Source organism: Gobio gobio, assembly GCF_949357685.1.
Source record: "Gobio gobio genome assembly, chromosome: 2".
Taxonomy (NCBI): domain Eukaryota; kingdom Metazoa; phylum Chordata; class Actinopteri; order Cypriniformes; family Gobionidae; genus Gobio; species Gobio gobio.
In genome coordinates, this window is record NC_137098.1 from 27,055,990 (window position 1) to 27,066,919 (window position 10,930).

Below are 10,930 nucleotides of genomic sequence, written 5' to 3' on the forward strand. Positions count from 1 at the left end.
AGGTTATTATTGTACGTCGTTACGCAATTACGTCATAACGTGGCGTCTGACATGCCAGCGTGGGATATAACCAGGATATTACGTTACACACATAACACAGACATAGGCATATAAAATGAGGCGTCTATTTATTTTATATGTCTATGGTTCCAGTGGGCAGGTATTCCTGTTATACGTTGTAAATTGTGTTTTATTAATAAGTGTTTTTTATTGTTATTTAATTTCCTAGTTGTTGTTTTTTTGCATCCTAAAATATATAGTCGCAATTACAATAATCATTAGGCTAAATGTTTTGCACGTTTTAATACAATGTATTAGACCAACTCGTGTGATTAAACTGTCATATCAAACGTACAACAACGTACAGTTGACGACTGAATATGAATCTTGAACGAATCGTTTAGTGAACATGGTTCATTGAAAAGATTCGAATCAAGAAAGATTCACTTCACTTAACATGCATCGAGCGTCCTCCCTGTTTCACCCACAAACACAGAAACACACATACGAAACTACTTTTTATTATATTCAACTGAGCGTTTAATCATTTTACATATTTAAAAAAAAATACGAATGTGTTCTGAAATAGGTATAGTTTATTTGTTTAAAACAAAAGAACCGTTTGAAACGAGTTGGTGCAGGAAAACAAAATGCTGTGCATGAAAATAAATAATCTACAGGTTAATTTGTTTTTCAAAATATGTCAATATGATGCTTAACAAGATGGGACTCCCCAATGTAGTCATATGATATGCATTCAAATTCCCATACAACCGAGTAAAAATGGTTTATAATATGGTTCATGCTGCCCCATATTTCTATCTGATTATGTAATGTTTAATGACTGTTATTTGCTACTTACTTTTAGTAAATTCCTCCGATGCTCGATGGCAATAACTACATCACAAACCAGAGGAAAATATTTCTGTAGACTGTCAGGATGCGGGCCAGTCTCTGATCGGATATTGACTTAAAATGAGTGGACACACTGGAAAAATGCTGACAGAGGAACCGTGCCGCTTTGTCTTGATGTATTCTTTTCTATGTGCTCCGTAAATCACCAAATTTGCTAGTCACGTGATCACAGCTGATCACACTCACATTTCCATTGATTGAAGATGTTTTGTATTTTGCTTTTTAACTTTGCATTTTATACGTAGCCTAACGTTGTTTACAAAAAGAAATTGCAATGACACGAAGCAGACCTTTTGTAACCATCAACAACGACCAGGCACCATTTATCAATACGATAATTTTACTGCTTGGCTGATCCAGTCCAGTGGAGCTTATTTTATTAACTTGCTGAAAGGTACTTCTTTCGTAAAGTGTTAATTTTTTTCGGTAGCATTTATGATTATTGATCGTTGTCTGATGTGTGTGTGTGTGTGTGTGTGTGTGTGTGTGTGTGTGTGTGTGTGTGTGTGTGTGTGTGTGTGTGTGTGTGTGTGTGTGTGTGTGTTTAATGAAAAAAATATTTTCTGTAGTTAGCTATGAGTTTTAGGGATACGGGATAGTATAGGCCTATAAAGTCTGTACAATATAAAATTAATGTCTATGAAAAGTCCTCATAAAATACAAAAATCCAACGTGTGTGTGTGTGTGTGTGTGTGTGTGTGTGTGTGTGTGTGTGTGTGTGTGTGTGTGTGTGTGTGTGTGTGTGTGTGTGTGTGTGTGTGTGTGTGTGTGTGTGTGTTTAATGAAAAAAATATTTTCTGTAGTTAGCTATGAGTTTTAGGGATACGGGATAGTATAGGCCTATAAAGTCTGTACAATATAAAATTAATGTCTATGAAAAGTCCTCATAAAATACAAAAATCCAACGTGTGTGTGTGTGTGTGTGTGTGTGTGTGTGTGTGTGTGTGTGTGTGTGTGTGTGTGTGTGTGTGTGTGTGTGTGTGTGTGTGTGTGTGTGTGTGTGTGTGTGTGTGTGTGTGTGTGTGTGTGTGTGTGTGTGTGTGTGTGTGTGTGTGTGTGTGTGTGTGTGTGTGTGTGTGTGTGTGTGTGTGTGTGTGTGTGTGTGTGTGTGTGTGTGTGTGTGTAAAAGGCCTTCAACACGACCCTTCTCCCAAGATTTTGTAGTTTTCAAGTATACATGTTTCTTGAGATGTCCACAAGGTGGCGTAATAAAGCCGTTTACAATTATAATCCTTCATTACAGTTTTTTACAATCGTTATGACAATTTTTTCAATACTTTTAACAATTTTTCTAAACTCTTAACGCTGTTAGCACAACATCTGTCTGTGTAGGCTATACAATTAACACATTTATTGTTGCTTTTACACAAAATGCATATAGTTAACACAAATATAAAATGCTTGAACTTATTTTACACACAAGCTCAACCAAGACCAAAACAATGGATTTTTACCGCCAAATTTACCAATGCTTTAACACTTTGTCAGAACAGATAACACCTTTTTCTAAACCTAACCTTATAGACTAAGGTATATATACACAAATATATCCCCTGTATTTTATTCCATTGTTACAACAGCTGATTGAAGTTATGAAGTTATGCAAATATATAAATCACAGCTGATTCCCATCTAGGAATTGTTCAGGTATTGATGTTCTTTCAATCACATGACCATATGGTATACAGTAAAAGAGGACATCTTTGGGCTTAGCATGTGTGAAAAAGGAACAATATAGAGCAACACAAAGAAAATAAGAAAAATGCGTGCACAAGGGAGATGAGTACCAGGACAAGGGAAAGGATTGGGACAAGGGCAAGGGAGAGATTGAGGAGTTAGAATGCATGGTGACGCTCAAAGAAGGGCCAGAATTAGGGTAATTGATGAGATAAGAGCTACTATCATTGACCATGTCATAAACCACAGGCTATCATACAGAGAGGCTGGTGAACGAGTACAGCCAAATCTCAGCCGGGACACAGTGGGGTCCATCATCCAGATTAGGAAATCAACAGGTAGGATATTCTATAAGGGCTTCTCCTACTGCAAAGTGTAAATTATTTTACCATGTATTACAGTGACTGTATGCCTCTGGTCCCTAACTGTATTTTGTCTATCTAAGGATTCAACATCTACCTCACTCAGGGGGCAGAGGAAAGCTCCTAAATGAAGAACAGGAACTTCTTATTGTCAACATGGTGATTGCTGATAATGAAATAAAACTGAAGGGCATTCTACAAAGCTACTCTGAGATGGGTCATTCATTTTTTGTACTGAATTTCTGCAGCAAAATAAACAAAATGCATGCATTTACTAAACCCAACAAAACAAAAATGTGGAGAGGCTTCAAAAGACACACAATCTATGATCAATAAAATATACTGTCTATTGAATAAAGGCAGACCTGACACACAAAATAATGCAGTTTCTGTAATTCCATCTAGTGTTAGTGTTTTTATGACATTGTGCTATGCTTGACTAAATGTTCCTGTTGGAAGAGAACGTGTTAGGGTTTTGGTAGAGAGTGTTTTGTGTATTGTGTTAGTGAATTGTTGTATTTTGAAAATTAGTTTTGGAGTTTAGTTTATAATGTGTTATTTTGAGCATGAAATTAACCGTTTTGGCAATTGTGTGATGTAGGTGTGTTGGTGTGTTAAGAGTTTAGGAAATTTGTTAAAAGTATTGAAAAAATTGTCATAGCGATTGTAAAAAACTGTAAGATGTAATTTGGTCATGTTACATTGTGCCCCTCACATGTTACAATGTACCCCACCTATAGGGCATGTTGTCCCATTTCACTTCCATTCTTTCGGGGTAAATCAAGAAAAAAGAATACATTGTATTAATGAAACGAAACCACATAATTGTACTAGACGTGGGAAATTAATGTGGGGGGAAATAAATACTCTGAACCATAAGTGGATTTACACAAACTGAGAAAGTCAAAACGTGTTAGGTTGTGCACCGCTCTCCCCCTAGACTGTGTGTGAGAGATGTTTAAACTGTCTTAGACCAAGAGCCAGTTGCATAAACTGCTAAAACTAGTCTTACAAGTTAGTCGTAAAACATTTTTTCTTGAACAAGACGGTTCATAACTTTTTTCAGTCAGTTACATGAAAACATACATTGGCCTAATCTGATACGAAAAGTAAAACTGACTGCCCCTTGACTAACTGCAAGTGGGTCATACTAGATCTTAAGATACTGTCTTACAGATTTTTACAATCGCTATAACAATTTTTTCAACACTTTTAACAAATTTCCTAAACTCTTAACGCACCACCACACCTACCACACAATTGGCAAAACTGTTAATTTCATGTTCAAAATCACACATTGTAAACTAAACTCTAATACTTATTTTCTAAATAAAATAACACACTAGCACAAAACACTAACACATGTTCTCTTCCAACAGGAACATTTAGTCAATCATAGCACAATGTTATACAAACACTAGATGGAATTACAGAAACTGTATTATTTTTTGTGTCAGGTCTGCCCTTATACAATAGACTGGCTATATTTTATTGATCATAGATTGTATGTCTTTTGAAGACTCTCCACACTTTATGTTTTGTTGGGTTTAGTAAATGCATGCATTTTGTTTCTTTTGCTGCAGAAATTCAATACAAAAAATGAATAACCCATCTCAGGGTAGCTTTATTAGAATGCCCTTCAGTTTTATTTCATTATCAGCAATCACCATGTTGACAATAACAAGTTCCTGTTCTTCAATTAGGAGCTTTCCTCTGCCCCCTGAGGGAGGTAGATGTTTATCCTTAGATAGACAAACTACAGTTAGGGACCAGAGGCATACAGTCACTGTAATACATGGTAAAATTATTTACACTTTGCAGTAGGAGAAGCCCTTATAGAATATCCTACCTGTTGATTTCCTAATCTGGATGATGGACCCCACTGTGTCCCGGCTGAGATTTGGCTGTACTCGTTCACCAGCCTCTCTGTATGATAGCCTGTGGTTTATGACATGGTCTATGATAGTAGGTCTTATTTCATCAGTTACCCTAATTCTGGCCCTTCTTTGAATGTCACCATGCATTCACCCTTGTCCAGGCATTCCTCTCCCTTGCTCTTGTCCCATTCCTCTCCCTTGTCCTGGTACTCATCTTCCTCTCCCTCATAAAGGAATTTTTCTTACTTTCTTTGTGTTGCTCTCTATTGCTTTTCCCCCACAAGATCAGCCCAAAGATGTCCTCTTTTATACCATATGGTCATGAGATTGAAAGAACATCAACACCTGAACAATTCCTAGATGGGAATCAGCTGGGATTTATATATTTTTATAACTTCACTCAGCTGTTTCTCAGTAACAATGGAATAAAATACATTCTCAATATAAACAGCTGTTCACTTTTACTTTAGTCTATAAGGTTAGGGTTTAGAACATGGTGTTATCAGTTCTGACATACAGTGTTAAAGCATTGGTTAATTTGGCAGTAAAAATCCATTGTTTTGGTATTGGTCAGAGATGTATAAAGTACTAGAGACACATACTTGAGTAAAAGTACAAGTTCCTTATCAAAAAAGTGACTTGAGTAGAAATTGAAGTGCTCTTTAAGCACCACACTTAAGTAGAAGTACTAAAGTATTCAACATTTTTTGTACTTAAGTATTGCAAGTAGTTTATTTTAAAATGTACTACTCAAGTACTGAAAGTAAAAGTACAAGTATTGTGTTATGTAGTTATTAAAGAAAGTAGTCAAAAGTTTGAACATTATATTGTTTTTATTATTTCAAATGATTAAGCTAAAGGACAATCACAATGTTGGTAGGTAATTTTTCTACCTTTGTCATATAAATAACCTGAAAATACTGTAGTTCATTAAGATTAAATCTTACTATAACCACTCTTACTAAAAAAATGGGGTAAGCACACTTATATTCTCATTTCAAGAGGTGTTCTGAGTAAATGATTTGTTTGTAACACTTTACAATATGGTTTGATTTGTTAACATTACATTAGTTAATGTAGACTAATAACTAACATGAACTAACCATGATCAATATTTGTTACTGTATTTATTAATCTTTGTTAATCTTAGTTAATAAAAATACAGCTGTTCATTGTTTGTATATGTTACTTCACAGTGCACATTAACTATGTAAACAAATAAAGAGCAATTTGAGCGTAAGACCCTCGTGCTCGCGGGGCTCTCTCGCGCTCTCTCTCTCTCTCTCTCTCTCTCTCTCATGCGCGGTAATGTGGGTTTGGAATGGAATGATTCATAACATTTTTATAATTGTAACGAGTAACGATGCAGCACATAAAAAAAATAGCGGAGTAAAAGTATTAAACTAATCGAAAATATGTACTGAAGTAAAAGTGGAAGTAGGAGAAAAAAATAATACTCTAGTAAAGTACAGATAGGCCTACTGCCTTTTAGTACTTAAGTACAGTAGTGAAGTACTACTTCGTTATAGGCTACATCTCTGGTATTGGTTGAGCTTGTGTGTATAAGAAGTTCAAGTATTTTAAATGTGTGTTAACTATATGCATTTTGTGTAAAAGCAACAATAAATGTGTTAATTGTATAGCCTACACAGACAGATGTTGTGCTAACTGCGTTAAGAGTTTAGGAAATGTGTTAAAAGTATTGAAAAAATTGTCATAGCGATTGTAAAAAACTGTAAAATGTTACCTGATATAATCAAATAAATATCCAAGAAAAACTAAAATATTTTGTCAATAAAAATACAATGATTAACTTTTTCATATAAAATAATGGCATTTTTCAATCAATAAAAATAACATTTAGTTTGACAATAAACACACCGCAGAACACAGCTATACAGCATAGTTAAAAACATAATAATAATTAATCATTTCTGAACATTGACTCTCAGTCTTTATTCACCGTCTTCTCATGGTTTCTCAACAGAATTCATAAAAGCATAGAATACAATAGCATATAATAGGGGCACGTTGTAACGCAGTGTTACAAAGCACCCCAACTGCACAACTGGGATTTAAACCTGGCTCTTGTCTTCTGCTGGTTAGATCAGCATTTAAGAACTATCTCAACTGTTAAATAACAGATATAAGATTAAAATAATATCAGATTTGTCTAGTTTAAATAAACACAAAAAACACAGATGAAAAATAAACTTAAGAAATGTACTTTTGCTATGGTTAAATAAATATTCAGTTCAGTGATATCTTCCAAATATTTTTTAATATAGTGTTGATAAGGCAACTAGTAAATACACTAAGTTTAGTCATACTGGCATGTTTGTAAATTAGTGGCATTAGTTTTAACACACAGGATCATTTGTTCAGATATTTAAAAGTGCATAATTCTGGTGGGGTGGGCACATGCTTATGCCTCAGCTATACTAAGGGTAGCCTATGTTTACATGACAACGATGTGCTAAAAACTTAAAGGTTTTTACTTTAACTTTACTTTAATATGCACGAGCGCATGACGTTTTCACAAATGTGCAGAGACGGTATTGTATTCAAAAACGTGCACCTGGAAACGCTTTCAAAAGTTAGCGTTTTCGCAGCGTTGTCATATAGGCCTAAATGAACGGCCAAAATGCATAAAAAGTTTTCAGTTTTTAGTTGAAAACGATGTTGTGTAGACACCCCCTAAAGTGCAAGTTTTTGAATACGATACCGTTATCGTCTCAGTGTAAACTAAAATAAACAAATTTTGTGAAAACCGTGATGCCACACGCATAGGTGTCTATAGGTGTGTAGTGTTTTTTTTTACAAAGTGACATTGCCAACCACTGGCCTGCATGCATAACACAGCGTTTTTAGTCGTTTTCGCAGATCCTTGTGAACTTCAGTTTTTAGTGCATGTATACGTTAATGAATGCCCAAAATGCATTTAGTTGAAAAACGGTGTCTTGTGAACATCCTCATGATGAGCAGTCCTTACTGGACTCCAGTGTTAGTGGGACTTATTGAAAACTGATTCACGAGTTCACACTTACATATAATTAAGTAGAGTAAAGGTTATACGTATTTGGCATGCTTTTCGGGGGGAGGGCTCAGAGCTCGATATTTTGGAGGGATGCTGATAAACTGTCAATGAACTGAGTTCATTGTAAGTCTGCTGTATATATACCTCTTATCATTAATTGAGTTGATTAACTGAATGTGCTCCTCCCGAACTTTGTTAATAAAACATAATTTGTGACACAGTTATCTTCAACATCTCTAGTGAGTTTTCACTATTACATCACTACTGACAATGTTTGACCTGCTTGAATCATTAAACATCTCTGGATCCTGTTTGTGTCATTTGTTTCTGCCTACAATTAAGGGGAAAGCTTGAAATCCTCTTTTTGTCGAATCATAAAGCGCCACTGCTCAATGCTGATTTGTTGCAAGAAGACTACACATTGTAGTCAATTAGTGAGGTTTTTAGTTTGAATTAAGAGACTGTACAGCTTCTAATCGTACAAATATTATTGCTGTCTAAAACTCACCAGTCCATTAAAGAGTATGCTGCTTCGCTTTCTTTCCTGACAGTATAACAGTATCATTATTTATGAAAACCACCCTAACACTGTGTTCCCAAGGTCCTCCAGCTCATATGGGCAAGGGGTGGGTAGATTTTGATGGTGTGGCTGTAGTCATAGAGTAATTCTTGCATTACAATAGAGTTAAGTTTGAGTCTCATTGAAAATAGCAATGTGTGTGTCAGTGTGTGTGTGACTGAGGTCAGAGGAGTGGACCCACCTTTTCCTCAAGTACAGACAACAGTCACAGGAAAGGCAAGGCTGGAAGGCATACATTCATGTGCACATAGTACTTAAACATGCATAGATTATACACATACATGCTGATAATATGATATGTTTGGTGATACAACATTTTATTTAGATGAGAGGTAGAACTGATAGGGAGCAAATCTATCAATTCCTTTAAAAGGAGAACAGGTGCAATAAGTTAAAAAATGACTATTTTCCATTCTGATTGCTAAAGAAAGGCTGACGCTTATGAGCAGCCCTTCTGAAAGCGGAAGGGTGGTGTGTAAAAGAGGAAGCTTTAGGGTGTGTTCGTGATCAGAGCCAAAGCACTTCCTGGTTCAGTGTGCAGCACGAGTAGCTTAGTCGGGGGTTGTTCACTTCCTCTCAAATCACTTGGTTGTTTCCTGTCTGACCAAGAAAGCAATGTGTGGTCTGGAGTGTTTATACCAGAACATGCTGGAGTGGGTCGGCTGATAGGTGTGAATGGATAGGCCATGAACTTACAGTCAAAGATGGAACAGAGAAGGTGTGAGGGCTAAAAACATTGAGAAAAAGTAGAGGGACTTTCTTTTTTTGTTGGCCTTTGTGAGATTGGCCCTGGTGGCTCACAGGGAGGTAAATGCCATTGGTAATGTGTTCCAGACTCACTCAAATTAACATTGAGAAAACTGGAAATAAATGGATCCATGAAAAGTTTTCTTGTTCAAGAGAAATGGATAGGGGGAAGAGTATTTGTGAGCGCATTTGAACATTCCTCAGACATTTCAACAACCACCTGAGTGCCACGAAAATGAACAAATTTTACTGTTGGCAGCAGACATTGTATATTTTACTTAAAGTGTAGTACTTAATATCACTGTGTACGTCTGTTTGGAACGTATGTTAAAGTATAATGAACTACAGCCAGGAACATCTATTTAGCATTCATTTATTTTTATTTCAGTTTTAGTTTTCGTAATTAAAAAAGCTGAAATCAACAACTGAAAACGAGGGCTAAATATACACCAAGAAACACTAGGGACAAAACAAGGTAATTAACATGGGTGAGACACTGAGGGCAGATCAAAATTCATGGTGACTGATGAACTAAGACAAATGAAACTGAACTAGGAACAGTGTAAATCTAACTCAAAGTCCAACTCAAGCAAAACACTAACACAGATCAGACATGACCCCTGGGAGATGTGGATGCTGCTCCGCAAGGCACACGATTTGCGTGTTAGAACTTAAATGCCGTTGGACACATGCTTATTTGAGAAATGATGCCATGGGCCAAATTTAAATAAAAACTAATATAAAAAATAAAAACACTTATTGCAAAATGGCACTTATCTAGTGAGAGGCCAAAAGGGCAGGTGCTTGAGCACCACTTATGGTCTATCTGTGCACGTGTCTGGGAGAAGCCATGGTGGAGACACCAGGCGTAACCAGGGGAGGACAGACAGAGCCAAAAAGAACAGAAGAGACCGGGTGAAACACTCGAGGTCCTGGAGACCAAGGTGGAGCCACAGGGACGAGCGGCCGAGGTGATGCCAGGGTGCCGGTGAACCGAGGAGGAGCCAGAGGGAAGGAGCCCAATGGAGCTGAAGGGGTGGAGGGCTGAGATGCAGACAAAGACCCGGAAGTCCGCGCCGAAGGCTGAGCCGGAGGGACGAGGAAGCCCAATGGAGCCATAAGACGATGGTCCTAGGTGGAGCTGAGGAAGCAGGGAGCAAAAGTGGAGCTGACTGTTCACCTGGGCAGAGCTGGCCAACTGGAAACCCAAGGTGGATCTGAGCTGCTAGGTGGAGCCAGCAAGTCGAAGGGCTCCCATGGAGACAGGGCCGAAGAACTGGATAGCACAGGTAGAGAGTTCAATAATAGCTTCCTTGGCCGAAACGGGACAAGCAGAAAGTTCAATAGCAGCCTCCATGGCCAATACGGGACAGGCAGAGGAGGTGGGAGTGGGAGGCAGGGTATCCCAGGAGATCCTGGGAACCATCCTCCTCCAATTCCTCACACAACTGTTTAGAAGTTATGCACCGCTCACCCTCAGTGGTGTGAGTATGTGCGGGGTTCCACATCATGCCCACGTACTTAATGAAAATGCCCACCGGAACGGACACTTGGACTGGCTCACACATCTAGTCAGACATGATGGTAGCCTTAGGGTTATGCTCCTTGGTGGAAGTGAGGGCTGGCTCACGGAACTGATCAGACATGGCACTTTTTGGCTCTGAGTCTGTGGTGGGCTCTGGTTCCATCTCTGTGGTAGGTTCACTGATAGGCTGGTTGGGTAGGACGGTAAAGA